Source organism: Pseudophryne corroboree, chromosome 8 (genome assembly GCF_028390025.1).
Source record: "Pseudophryne corroboree isolate aPseCor3 chromosome 8, aPseCor3.hap2, whole genome shotgun sequence".
Lineage (NCBI taxonomy): Eukaryota > Metazoa > Chordata > Amphibia > Anura > Myobatrachidae > Pseudophryne > Pseudophryne corroboree.
In genome coordinates this window covers 43,838,006-43,851,401 of record NC_086451.1, presented here as the reverse complement: position 1 = coordinate 43,851,401, position 13,396 = coordinate 43,838,006, and positions in this window count along the sequence as shown.

Below are 13,396 nucleotides of genomic sequence, written 5' to 3'. Positions count from 1 at the left end.
GCGGGAGAGTGCGGACGACTCTGCAGAACCGAATGAGCAAACAGAAGGTCCCCAACAATCAGGGTATCAAACTCGTAGAGCATAGTAAAAGCATTTGATCCCGACCAATAATCCGCTCGGCAAAGTTGAACCGCCTAGACTCCTCGGGCATCCGCCCAGGAAGAGCCCATCTTTCCATTAGAATGGGCTTCCACCGACTTCGGTCATGGCAATCCAACCATAGAACAAACATGCCAAATCGTATCACAGATTCAGCGTGTAACAGTGGCATGCGGTGAGGTCAGAGGCTGGTGAGGCACTACAGCCATAATGTCCGCAGAATCCTGCCGATGACCCCTACTGCCGCCGAGCCAATGCCCACTACTGCCACTTAGCCGATGCCTGCTGCCACCGCCAATGGCTTACAAACTAGCCCACCATCAACTGACCCAGCCCTCCGCCACTAATTTGCACCTCAGTCCGATGACGCCAATGCCCGCTGCCTGCCTGCTCATCATACTTGTGATATATTGTACATTTTTATAGAAAAAAATAAAAATTAGTGTTTGGGAAGGGAGTGGGAGGAGGACATGAATGCAATTTTGTTGTCCAGGGCTTCCATTAACTTAATGGAGAAGGATCTGAATGGGTTAAAAAATGTAAAAAAAAAAATGCGTGAGGTCCCCCCTCCTAAGTATAACCAGCCTCGGGCTCTTTGAGCCGGTCCTGGTTGTTTAAATACTGGGAAAAAATTGGACAGGGGTTCCCCGTATTTAGACAACCAGCACCGGGCTCTTAGACCGGTCCTGGTTCCAAAAATACGGGGGACAAAAGATGTAGGGGTCCCCCGTATTTTTAAAACCAGCACCGGACTCCACTAGCCAGGGACATAATGCCACAGCCGGGGGACACATTTATGTAGGTCCCTGCGGCCGTGGCATTACCCCCCCAACTAGTCACCCCTGGCCGGGGTTCCCTGGAGGAGTGGGGACCCCTTAAATCAAGAGGTCCCCCCCCTCCAGGCACCCAAGGGCCAGGGGTGAAGCCCGAGGCTGTCCCCAGCACCCCTGGGCGGTGGGTGCCGGGCTGATAGCCATAAGTGTGTATAAAAAAGAATATTGTTTTTTGTTGTGGAACTACAAGGCCCAGCAAGCCTCCCCCGCTTGCTGGTACTTGGAGAACCTCAAGTGCCAGCATGCGGGGAAATAACGGGCCCGCTGGTACCTGTAGTTCTACAACAAAAAATACCCAAATAAAAACACAACACACACACCGTGAAAGTAAAAATTTATTAAAACACACTTACACACTCACACATACTTACCTACATCCCACGCCGGTCACGTCCACTTGTCCAGTAGAATCCAATAGGTGGTTCCTGTAAAAATGAGAGAGAGATCACTTACCTACATCCCACGCCGGTCACGTCCACTTGTCCAGTAGAATCCAAAAGGGGTACCTGTAAAAATGAAAATTATACTTACAAACAAAGTAATCCACAGGAGGAGAGAGAGAGAGCGAGAGAGAGAGAGAGAGAGCGAGAGAGAGAGAGAGAGAGAGAGAAATTAATGAATATTGGCCCTCATTCCGAGTTGGTCGGTCGCAAGGCGAATTTAGCAGAGTTGCTCACGCTAAGCCGCCGCCTACTGGGAGTGAATCTTAGCTTCTTAAAATTGCGACCGATGTATTCGCAATATTGCGATTACTAACTACTTAGCAGTTTCAGAGTAGCTCCAGACTTACTCTGCCTGTGCGATCAGTTCAGTGCTTGTCGTTCCTGGTTGACGTCACAAACACACCCAGCGTTCGCCCAGGCACTCCCACCGTTTCTCCAGCCACTCCTGCGTTTTTTCCGGAAACGGTAGCGTTTTCAGCCACACGCCTCTAAAACGCCGTGTTTCCGCCCAGTAACACCCATTTCCTGTCAATCACATTACGATCGCCGGAGCGAAGAAAAAGCCGTGAGTAAAAATACTTTCTTCATAGTAAAGTTACTTGGCGCAGTCGCAGTGCGAACTTTGCGCATGCGTACTAAGCGGATTTTCACTGCGATGCGATGAAAAAGAACGAGCGAACAACTCGGAATGAGGGCCCTTATGCCCTCGCTGACGCGGGAGGACATTAGCACAGACAGGGGAGAGTGCTGCTGCTAACTGGGATGATGGAGCAGGCTCCCCCAATAGTTGTGAGCCTAGTAGCTGTACCCCTAGTAGCTTTGCCCCCTGTAGCAGTGCCCCCAGTAGCAGTGCCCCAAGTAGTTGTGACCCCTGTAGTTGTGCCCCCAGTCGCTGTGCCCCTTGTAGCTGTGCCCCCTGTAGCTTTGCCCCTTGTGGCTGTGCCCCCCAGTTGCTGTGCCCCTTGTACTTGTGCCCCTTATAGCTGTGCCCCTTGTTGTTGTGCCCCTGTTGCTGTGCCCCTTGTTGTTGTGCCCCCCAGTTGCTGTGCCCCTTGTTGATGTGCCCCCCAGTTGCTGTGCCCCTGTTGCTGTGCCCCTTGTTGTTGCGCCCCCCATTTGCTGTGCCCCTTGTTGTTGCGCCCCCCAGTTGCTGTGCCCCTGTTGCTGTGCCCCTTGTTGTTGTGCCCCCCAGTTGCTGTGCCCCTGTTGCTGTGCCCCTTGTTGTTGCGCCCCCCAGTTGCTGTGCCCGTTGCTGTGCCCCTTGTAGTTGTGCCCCCAGTCGCTGTGCCCCCAGTAGTTGTGACCCCAGTCGCTGTGCCCCTTGTAGCTTTGCCCCTAGCTGTGCCCGAAGTAGTTGTGCCCCCTGTCGCTGTGCCCCCAGTCGCTTTGCCCCCAGTAGCTGTGACCCCTGTAATTGTGCCCCCAGTTGCTGTGCCCCTTGTAGTTGAGCCCCCCAATTGCTGTGCCCCTTGTAGTTGTGCCCCCCAGTTGCTGTGCCCCCAGTTGCTGTGCCCCTTGTAATTGTGCCCCCCAGTTGCTGTGCCCCTTGTACTTGTGCCCCTTATAGCTGTGCCCCTTGTTGTTGTGCCCCCCAGTTGCTGTGCCCCTGTTGCTGTGCCCCTTGTTGTTGTGCCCCCCATGCTGTGCCCCTGTTGCTGTGCCCCTTGTTGTTGTGCCCCCCAGTTGCTGTGCCCCTGTTGCTGTGCCCCTTGTTGATGCGCCCCCCTGTTGCTGTGCCCCTGTTGCTGTGCCCCTTGTTGTTGTGCCCCCCAGTTGCTGTGTCCCTCTTGCTGTGCCCCTTGTTGTTGTGCCCCCCAGTTGCTGTGCCCCTTTTGCAGTGCCCCCCAGTTGCTGTGCCCCTTGTTGTTGTGCCCCCCAGTTGCTGTGCCCCTCTTGCTGTGCCAGTTGCTGTGCCCCCCAGTTGCTGTGCCCCCCAGTTGTTGTGCCCCCCAGTTGCTGTGCCCCTCTTGCTGTGCCCCAACACAAACACATTAAAAAAAAAAACCACACACATACTTACCGCTCCTGCAGCGCTGTCCTCCGTCCGTCCTCCGTCCGTCCGCCGCCGGCTCCTCTCTTCTGTACTATGGGAGAGACGTCATGACTCATGACGTCTCTCCCATAGTAGCGGCGCTGGCTGCAGCGGGCGCCCACACAGCCCACGGCGCCTGCTGCAGCCGGGAAGGGGGTGATTGGACAGCGGATCCAGCACTGGATCCGCTGGGCCAATCACATCTGGACACTGACAGGGGCGTGCATTCATCGCACGCCCCTGTCATTGCGGCACCAGTATAGGTGCCGCTTGTCCATTCATTTTCAATGGGCTTTTACAGCCCATTGCTGCGCACCGCCCCCTGCCCGCCCCCCGCTGCCCGGAGTTTTAATGTTAGCAGCGGGAGGCACCTCTCCCGCTGTCTCCCACCCTCACAAGCAGCCACAGGGGGGGGGGGATTATTAAAATAAGGAAAAAAGATATTGATAACAGACTCTGTTATAAATATCTTCTTTTTATTATTTTAATCATTATGACAGGGGAGGCACTGCCTCCCCTGCCTCCCCCTGACTGCACGTCCCTGGCGTGTAACAGACTGCATACTGCAGTCGCCCCAAGCATGTAGGGAGCATACCGGACAAACAGATCCTCTGTTTCTCCAAACTGAGCCAAATTGGCGACCTAAATATTCAAATCCCTGGTAACACCGAGAGACTTTGAATCAGCTAATGCTGAAGCAACCACCGGCATCAAAAATAGACTGTTTTCTGCGAAACCCAGAAACCACTCTTTGGCAGAACTACAATCCGAGTTCACAATTCCTCTCTATCCACATGGAAGATCAAGCAAGGCTATTGTGAGACAAAACCACCACTTCCGACACCTGCCTTGCGGATGCCAAAGCCAATAGCATGACCACTTTCCAAGAGAGAAATTATTTTTATTTTTTTAAAGAAAATAATAAGGCCATACTGCACCGAAATGGAGCCGAACTGTAGGCCTGCATCCACACCGGCTTGTAAGTATGGATAAGAACGACCTAGCTGAAAGTCTTCCGTAGGAACCATCCTGGATTCACACCAAGACACAGAATTACGCCAACCACGGCGGTAAGGCTTTGCCGTTACTTCTTTCCTAGCCTGAAACATTGAGGAAATGGCTTCACTGGGAACATCCTTCTGGCTTAGGATATGGCATTCAACCCCCACGTCGTCAGACGCAGTCGCGGTAAGTCTTGATACACGCCCTGATCTAGTTGTAACAGTTCCTCACGTAAAGGAAGAGGGCAGGAATCTCCTATGAGCAAATCATGAAAAACTGGATAACAAACCCTCCTTGGCTAGATCAGATCCGAGAGGATAGCCTGAACCTTTGTTCTTCTTACGTTTATCACCTTCAGAAAAAATTAAAGAGGAGAGGCCACATAGACCGACTAAAAACACCCACGGTGTCACGAGGGTGTCCACTGCTATAGCTTGAGTGTCCCTTGACCTGAAACAATATCCCTGAGGCCTCTCGTTGAAGCGAGAAGCCAACATGACCAATTGCGACCCTCCACAAAAAGTTGTCACGTCTGTAAAAACTTCTCGATGATGACTGAATTTTTCCCGGATGGAGATCGCGTCAGCAGAGGAAATCTATTTCTCCTTCGCTTACCACCGGAACGAATACTGCTAATATAGTGTTTACCAGACTTTTCACCCCACGGCAAAACTGTGCATCTTCTGCCATTGCCGCTTTGCTCCTTGTTCCATCATAGCGGCTTACTTACGCCACTGCTGACAAGTGGTCTGGCAGAACTAACATGGGCCGAACACGAAGAATACGTTCGTCGAAAATATCTCTTAAATCAAGAAAGCTTATTGCAGACAAGCTTTCCAACTGAACCTTAACCTCTGGAAATACGTCCCTTGCAAGGACTGCTCCCCAGCCCCGGAGATCTGTATGCACGGACACCAGGATCTAAACCTGGATCCCGAACCTTCATCCCTCTAGAAGGAGAGAACCGAACAGACACCACAGGAGTGATGTCCTGGCCTTTAGGATTATATTCCGGTGCATGTGCAGGTGAGACCCGGACCACAATTCCAACTGGCCCCTTGAAAGCCACTCTGGCAGTAGACCTGCTCACCAAAACAGGCCTCGTAGGCCGCACCCATCTGTTTTAGTAACAGAACATATTGATGAAGTGTCCCAGCAAAGCTGATCCAACTCTGGATCCTCAGACCTCTTTCCACAGAAAAAACACCGACCATTAACCAGTCAGTATCTACTCTGAAACCCACCTCTGACAACTGTGTCGGTGGGAACAACAGCCAATCCCTGTGTCGAAGAACAGTCAGAGAGAAACAGCGATTTGCACCCTTATACAGGGACAACCGGACAATGTCCTGAACCTGACGCCCCTCTGTATGACGTAGCATACTACCTCCCGATCCAGAGGGGAACGGCAAGATCTATTAGAAAAACAGTAAGGGGAACAACCGTAACTCAGAATGTCCCCCTTTTGGATTCTATAAATAACTCACAAGTCTTAGTCTATTCCTGGACTAACTGAAATTAGTAGACGAGTGCTCACCGGAGTGGGAACTAGCCAGATAGACTCAGCGACACGTGGTGGATGTGTTGGAAACAGAAAACGACATCCACTTCTGCGAACCTAACAAGGCTGCAGAACTCTTACCTTTCAACCTTCCACTGTCTGCACAAAAAAGGAAAAAAGAACGGTATCGAACCGGTTAAAACGACTGCATCCCACAAAAGAATGAGTCACCAACCGTTGTGAAGGAGGCTAGCTCACGAAGGTAGACTTACCAGGTGTATCCGCCGAGAGTGACTGAACAGAGGGCTCACCAAACAGCTGTATACCTCCCTCGAGTATCTCTCGGAGACAACCTCTGTTGAAATATGGACAACAGACTATGGTTTTGTTTATATGCATGTAGTTACCGTACAGGGGCAGCAGATGGCGCTGTATAGTTACAGAGATGTAGTGTTTGTCTGTTGCATATGTTATGTACTTGTTTGTTTTTACCTCACATGTGTCTTTCTAGAAGAGTCTCTGAGGGAGAAGGAGATAAGCTGATGATACTGAAACCTGTTGTATTGATCCTGCTATTTCAGTACTATATAAAGGAGATATACATCTCAAGTCTCGTTCTGTCTGTATACAAGGTAACTCCTGAGGTAATACTTTATCTAAGGCTCCCCACTGCACACCTATGGTATCGATCCATCGCACTATACCAACAGGTTATGGGCCCAGACTGGAGTCTGTACAAGATAAAGTTTTCAGGAGTGCATCCTAAGCAGCATCCAGATCACGAGTCGCACTGCAAGTCCCAGCAGGCGCAGACAGCAGACTGTGTAACGCACAAGAAACAACCCAGGAGAACCTTGGAAAGAAAACTGTGAGTAAAACAAGTTTAATACCACAGAAGAATAGAGAGATCTATACAAGGAAGGGTTATGGCAAATTACACAGATCTCAGACTAGCTGCAAGCAAGCTTTTTAATGAGAACTATCAAACATGGAAGTTTAAAGTAGAAATGCTATTAACCAGAGATGATTTATGGGATGTTATAAATGCAGACAGACCTGAAGGAGAGGATCAGCAGTGGATTAAGAAGGACAGACAGGCAAGAGCCACTATAAGTTTACTAGTGGAAGATGAACAGCTTATACACATAAGACAAGAGAGTACAGCTAAAGGCATGTGGTGTGCTTTGCAGAGAGTGCATGAAGGAGCAAGTTTGAACAGCAAACTATTCCTATTAAGAAAATTATATCAAATGAGATTTAATAAAGGCAAGACAATGCAAGAACACATCAGTGCACTACTAGAGATAACCATACAGCTCAGGTCAATGGGAGAAGAAATCAAAAGCAACCACATAGTAGCCATCCTCCTTTGCAGTTTACCAGATACATACAGTGCACTAATAAACGCACTAGAAATGAGACCTGAAGCAGAAATCACACCAGACTTTGTGAAGAACAGGCTCATAGAGGAGTATCAACGCAGAAAGGAGCTTACAGAGTGCAATACTGAAAGTGACACAGAGAAAGCACTTAAAATGGTGGACACTAAGCCACACACCAGGGAAACAAGAGCTTGTTTCAGATGCAAGAAAGTGGGTCACCTGAAAAGAGATTGCACCATATGGAAGACAGAGCAGCACAAACCACCAGAAAGATTACACAAACAAAGAGCCAAAGCCACACTTACAGATACAGGAGCACACAATTGGAATGGAACATTTAAAGCGACAGTAAACCAATTATCAGAAAAGTGGTATGTAGACTCAGGAGCGACTAGTCACATGACAAATAACAAGGACTTTTTTACTGAACTTGATTTGAACCATAAAGAAACAATCTACCTAGCAGATGGAACAAATATCATTGCAGAAGGGAAAGGGAATGGTCAATTCCTATGCTCCAAGGGTAATGGCAGCTATACAGAAATACCCGTAACAGATGTGCTATATGTTCCCAAGCTTGAGGGAGCACTGCTATCAGTAAAGAATCTAGAAGAAAAAGGACTTACTGTAAAGTTTCAGAATAATAAGTGTTTTATCCAAAACGGAAGAGAAACACTAGCTACAGCCAGAATAAAAGAACATTTATACTGTCTGGATATCGCAGCACAGCAGGCAAAGCTGAGTACACAGAAACACGCTGACTGTATTCACAAGTGGCATAGAAGATTAGGACACAGACACCCAGATTGCATAAAGGAAATGCAGAAGAGAGACCTAGCCAGGGATCTCAAAGTGTCAGACTGTTCAGAAATGATGAAGTGTCAATGTTGTATAAAAGCAAAAGCAACGAGGATTACAATTCCTAAGAAAAGTGAAAACAGAGCTTCCAGACCACTAGACCTGGTACATAGTGATGTATGCGGACCTATGAAAACGCGAACCGTAGGAGACAAAAGGTACATGCTGACATTCATTGACGACTACTCCAGGTTCACAGTCACTTATCTAATAAAAAGTAAAGATGAAGTCTTAGAAAAGCTGCAAGACTATGTGAACATGACCAGAAACAGGTTCAAGAGGAATATGCTAACTCTTCGCAGCGACAATGGAGGCGAGTTCACAGGACAGAAAATAGAACGGTACTTAAGAGGACTCGGTATTGAGCATCAGAAGACAGTACCATATACACCAGAGCAAAATGGCGTATCTGAGAGGAAAAACAGATCACTAACAGAAATGATAAGGTGCATGCTTACAGATTCAGGACTACCTGATAAATATTGGGGTGAAGCAGCAGCAACAGCCACCTATCTCCAAAACAGACTACTTTCCAAAGCAGTAAGGAAGACACCATATGAGCTGTGGCACGGTAAGAAACCCAGCTTAAAGCACATTAGAGTTTTTGGATGCAGAGCCTTCGTTTACATTCCTGCTGAAAAACGAAGCAAGTTGCAGAACCGAGCAGAAGAGGGAGTTCTAGTCGGCTATAGTGAACATTCAAAAGGCTACAGAATCTTAAATCCAAGAACTGGAAAAGTAGTTATAAGCAACAGTGTGACATTCATAGAAGAAACACGAGATGATGTCATAATTCCAGTAGACTCTACTGAAGAAGAAGAAAGCACCAAATCCAAAGAAACAGATGAAGTAGAGATCACTCAAGAAGTTGAAGTACAACACAAGACAAATACCAGCGACACTCATGAGAGTGCATCCGAGGGTGTGAGACGCTCTTCAAGAGAAAATAAGGGAAAAGCACCTACACGTTTATCTTACAAAGCAAAAGCCATTAACATACAAGAACCTGCAACATGGGAAGAAATTGCTAATTTTTCTGAAAGAGAAGCACAGAAATGGCTAGGAGCCGCAAAAGAAGAAATGGAATCAATGGAAGACAATCAGACATGGACATTGACCAGACTACCATTAGACAAAAAGGCCATAGGATGTAAATGGACTTTTAAGGTCAAGTATGATTCTGAAGGAAAAATAGAAAGATACAAGGCAAGACTTGTTGCTAAAGGATATTCACAGAAATTTGGAGAAGATTATGATGAAACGTTTGCTCCAGTCGTGAAGCACACTACCATTAGAACCTTACTCCTAACAGCAGCCATAAAGGGTATGCAAGTGAAACATTTCGATGTAAAGACGGCTTTCCTACATGGTGAACTAAAGGAAGATATATACATGGAACAACCACCAGGCTTCGTGAATTCTCAGAACCCAGATCACGTATGTAAACTGAACAAGAGTATATATGGTCTTAAACAAGCAGCAAGAGCATGGAATACAAAGATAAATGGAGTTCTGACAGAAAAGGGATTCATCAGAAGCAAAGCAGACCCATGTCTCTATACGAAGTTGATAGAGGAAAGATGGTTCTATGTATTAATTTACGTGGACGATTTGCTAGTTTGTTTCGAACAAGAAGGGGACGAAGTTGAATTGTTACAAGAACTAAACCGTCAGTTTGAAACAAAAGACCTCGGCCACATAACGCATTACTTGGGAATGCAAATCTCAAGAGAAGGTGATGGAACATTCACACTAAGTCAAGAAGTGGTATGGTTAATGCAACTACTATCAGACCTAGGAATGCCTCAAGAAGAACCTATCAAGATATATGAGGATAATCAAGGATGCCTTGCATTAGCGCAAACAGAGTGAACCCAAGAACCAAGCACATTGATGTCAAGCATCACTTCCTAAGGGATCTACAGGAACAAGGTCTTATAGAGTTGAACTATTGCCCAACAGAAGATATGACAGCTGATATCATGACTAAGCCTCTTACCAGAGAGAGACATTGGAGACTTACGTCAAAGATGGGTCTAACTGAAGAAACCCAGTCTGTTGAGAAGGGGTGTTGAAATATGGACAACAGACTATGGTTTTGTTTATATGCATGTAGTTACCGTACAGGGGCAGCAGATGGCGCTGTATAGTTACAGAGATGTAGTGTTTGTCTGTTGCATATGTTATGTACTTGTTTGTTTTTACCTCACATGTGTCTTTCTAGAAGAGTCTCTGAGGGAGAAGGAGATAAGCTGATGATACTGAAACCTGTTGTATTGATCCTGCTATTTCAGTACTATATAAAGGAGATATACATCTCAAGTCTCGTTCTGTCTGTATACAAGGTAACTCCTGAGGTAATACTTTATCTAAGGCTCCCCACTGCACACCTATGGTATCGATCCATCGCACTATACCAACAACCTCAGCATTTTCCCGGCTACACCTCCTGCTGTCACGCGGCAGCCTGCTGCAATGTTATAAAGTAGGATCAACCTAAGCAAGCTTACCCACTCTGGGTAGGGTAATTCTATCGGATGCCTACCCGAATACAACACTCCCTCATGTGCATGGAATGCAAATAAGGCCAAAGTATAGAAATAAAATATCACTTAGCTGCCTGTGTATGATCCTTTGCGACCTTGAGAGGATCGAAACCAACTCGTCCCGGCCAATCTAGAGCTTAATCAACAGAGCGACCAGCACATGATAAGAATACCATTATATCAGCATTCATGGATATACATCATGTAATACACAATAAAACACATATATCCCAACCCTGCATATATAAACCTATATCTACATATATATATATATATATATATAGATATAACCTATACGCACGTGGATTGTCCCGACCTGTCTGGTCCCTAGTGACAGTAATGTGTTGTGAATGTGTATGACCATGTACTGACATGCCCCCGATGTGGATCTACCAGGAACGTTACGGCCGACAGAAACTGAGTAAATGTCGACAGCAAGGAATAGTAAGCGGCAAAAAATAATAATAATCTTGGAACCCCGAGGGGTCTGAGGGAAGCATACATATACAATTTCAATAACACTCCCCCCACATATACCTATAAATATATATATATATATATATATATATATACAAATACAGGTACAAGGCAATAACAACCTGTTAATTTTTTTACCCCGGAAATACCGTTGATGCCGACAGGGCATCCACCAACAACTGTGTCTCCCCTAGCGTGTTTACTTGTTTTCAAGCACACAAAACCAACCTGCTAATACTTAATTTTTTTGAATCAAGTACCGCCAAGCGTCAGCGAAGCCGACAGTTATCCCCACAGCAGCTTGTGACAAAGCCCTCACACCTGTCGACATATGTCGGCTAACCGATAGTGGGTAATAAACAGGGAAACAGTGAATTTATGTATCACAACAAGGATTATGCGTCCATTATTAAACATAATGCTGTATGACACCCATATAGCATTAAAAACACTGTGCCCCCCCCTCCATCTTACTATACAGTAAATCCTGGTGGGGACCTGAGGAAAATAGCGCTGACTCCTCTGTGAGGGCTAAGCTCCGCCCCCTCCCGCCGCGCTTAAGCCCGCTCAATTATATAAATATATAAATATATGATACCCTAAAAACTAGCTGGGGACCCTATATACAGGGGGTAACCCCCCGTATAACTTACTTCTTGTCCCAACGCAGCCCAGGGCGCCCCTCCTGCGCCCTGCACCCACGGAAGCCGTTGGAGAGCGGGAGCAGAGAGCGCAGCGCTACCGCTGCTGCTCCCTCCCATTCGCGGCGCATTGGCGGGGCGGGCGCCAAAGCATGTCCCCCCCGCCAGTGATTTCATCTGTTAAATGCTCCCCCCCTGCGCCCTGCACCCTGCAGGCCCGGTGGAGTGCGGGAGCCGGGAGCGCAGCGCTACCGCTGCTGCTCTCTCCCGTTCACGGCGCACTGGCGGGACGGGCACCAAAGTATGTCCCCCCGCCAGTGAAGTACAGATTTTATGCTATATGCTGCCCAGGGCGCTTCCCCCCCAGCGCTCTGCAGCCTGCAGGTGATGGTAAGCGCGGGAGCAGGGAGCGCAGCGCTACCGCTGTTTCTCCCCCTCTGCAGCACCCTGGCAGGGTGAACATACGCTGTGCCCAGGCACCGTAATATGTCCCCCGCCAGCATTGTAGACCGTCAGCAACATGCGCCCAGGGCGCTCCCCCCAGCGCCCTGCACCCTGCCAGAGACGTTGGTGTGTGGGAGCCTGGAGCGCAGCCCTACCGCTGTGCTTACCTCCGTTACTGAAGTCTTCTGCCGTCACTGAAGTCTTCTTTTCTTCCAATACTCACCCGGCTTCTTTATTCCGGCTTTTGTGAGGGGATTGACGGCGCGGCTCCGGGAACAAGCAGCTAGGCGCACCAAGTGATCGAACCCTCTGGAGCTAATGGTGTCCAGTAGCCGAGAAGCAGAGCCTTGAAACTCACAGAAGTAGGTCTGCTTCTCTCCCTTCACTCCCACGCTGCAGGGAGCCTGTAGCCAGCAGGTCTGCCTGAAAATAAAAAACCTAACATAAAGTCTTTCAGAGAAACTCAGTAGAGCTCCCCTAGTGTGCATCCAGTCACTCCTGGGCACAAAGTCTAACTGAGGTCTGGAGGAGGGGCATAGAGGGAGGAGCCAGTTCACACCCAGTTTAAGTCTTTATAGTGTGCCCAAGCTCCTGCGGATCCGTCTATACCCCCCCATGGTCCTTTTGGAGTCCCCAGCATCCTCTAGGACAGGCATGTCCAAACTGCGGCCCTCCAGCTGTTGTGAAACTGCATATCCCAGCATGCCCTGACACAGTTTGCTGTCAGAGAATGCTGAAGCTGTGTCAGGGCATGCTGGGATGTGTAGTTTCTCAACAGCTGGAGGGCCGCAGTTTGGACATGCCTGCTCTAGGACGTATGAGAAAAACAGGTGTGTTTTCATAGGGAAGGGATGTGGCCACAGTTATGCACCGAGTAGTTTTGCCCCCTGTAGTTGTGCCCCCAGTAGATATGCCACCAGTAGTTGTGCCATCAGTAGATTTGCCCCCAGTAGTTATGTCCCTTGTAGCTGTGCCCCCAGTAGATTTGCCTCCAGTAGTTGTGCCCCATGTAGCTGTGCCCCCCAGTAGTTGTGCCCACTTTAGCTGTGCCCCCTTTAGCTGTTGTCTCTGTAGTTATGCCTCCAGTAGTTGTGCCCCCTTTAGCTGTGCCTGATGTAGTTGTGCCCCCTGTAGTATC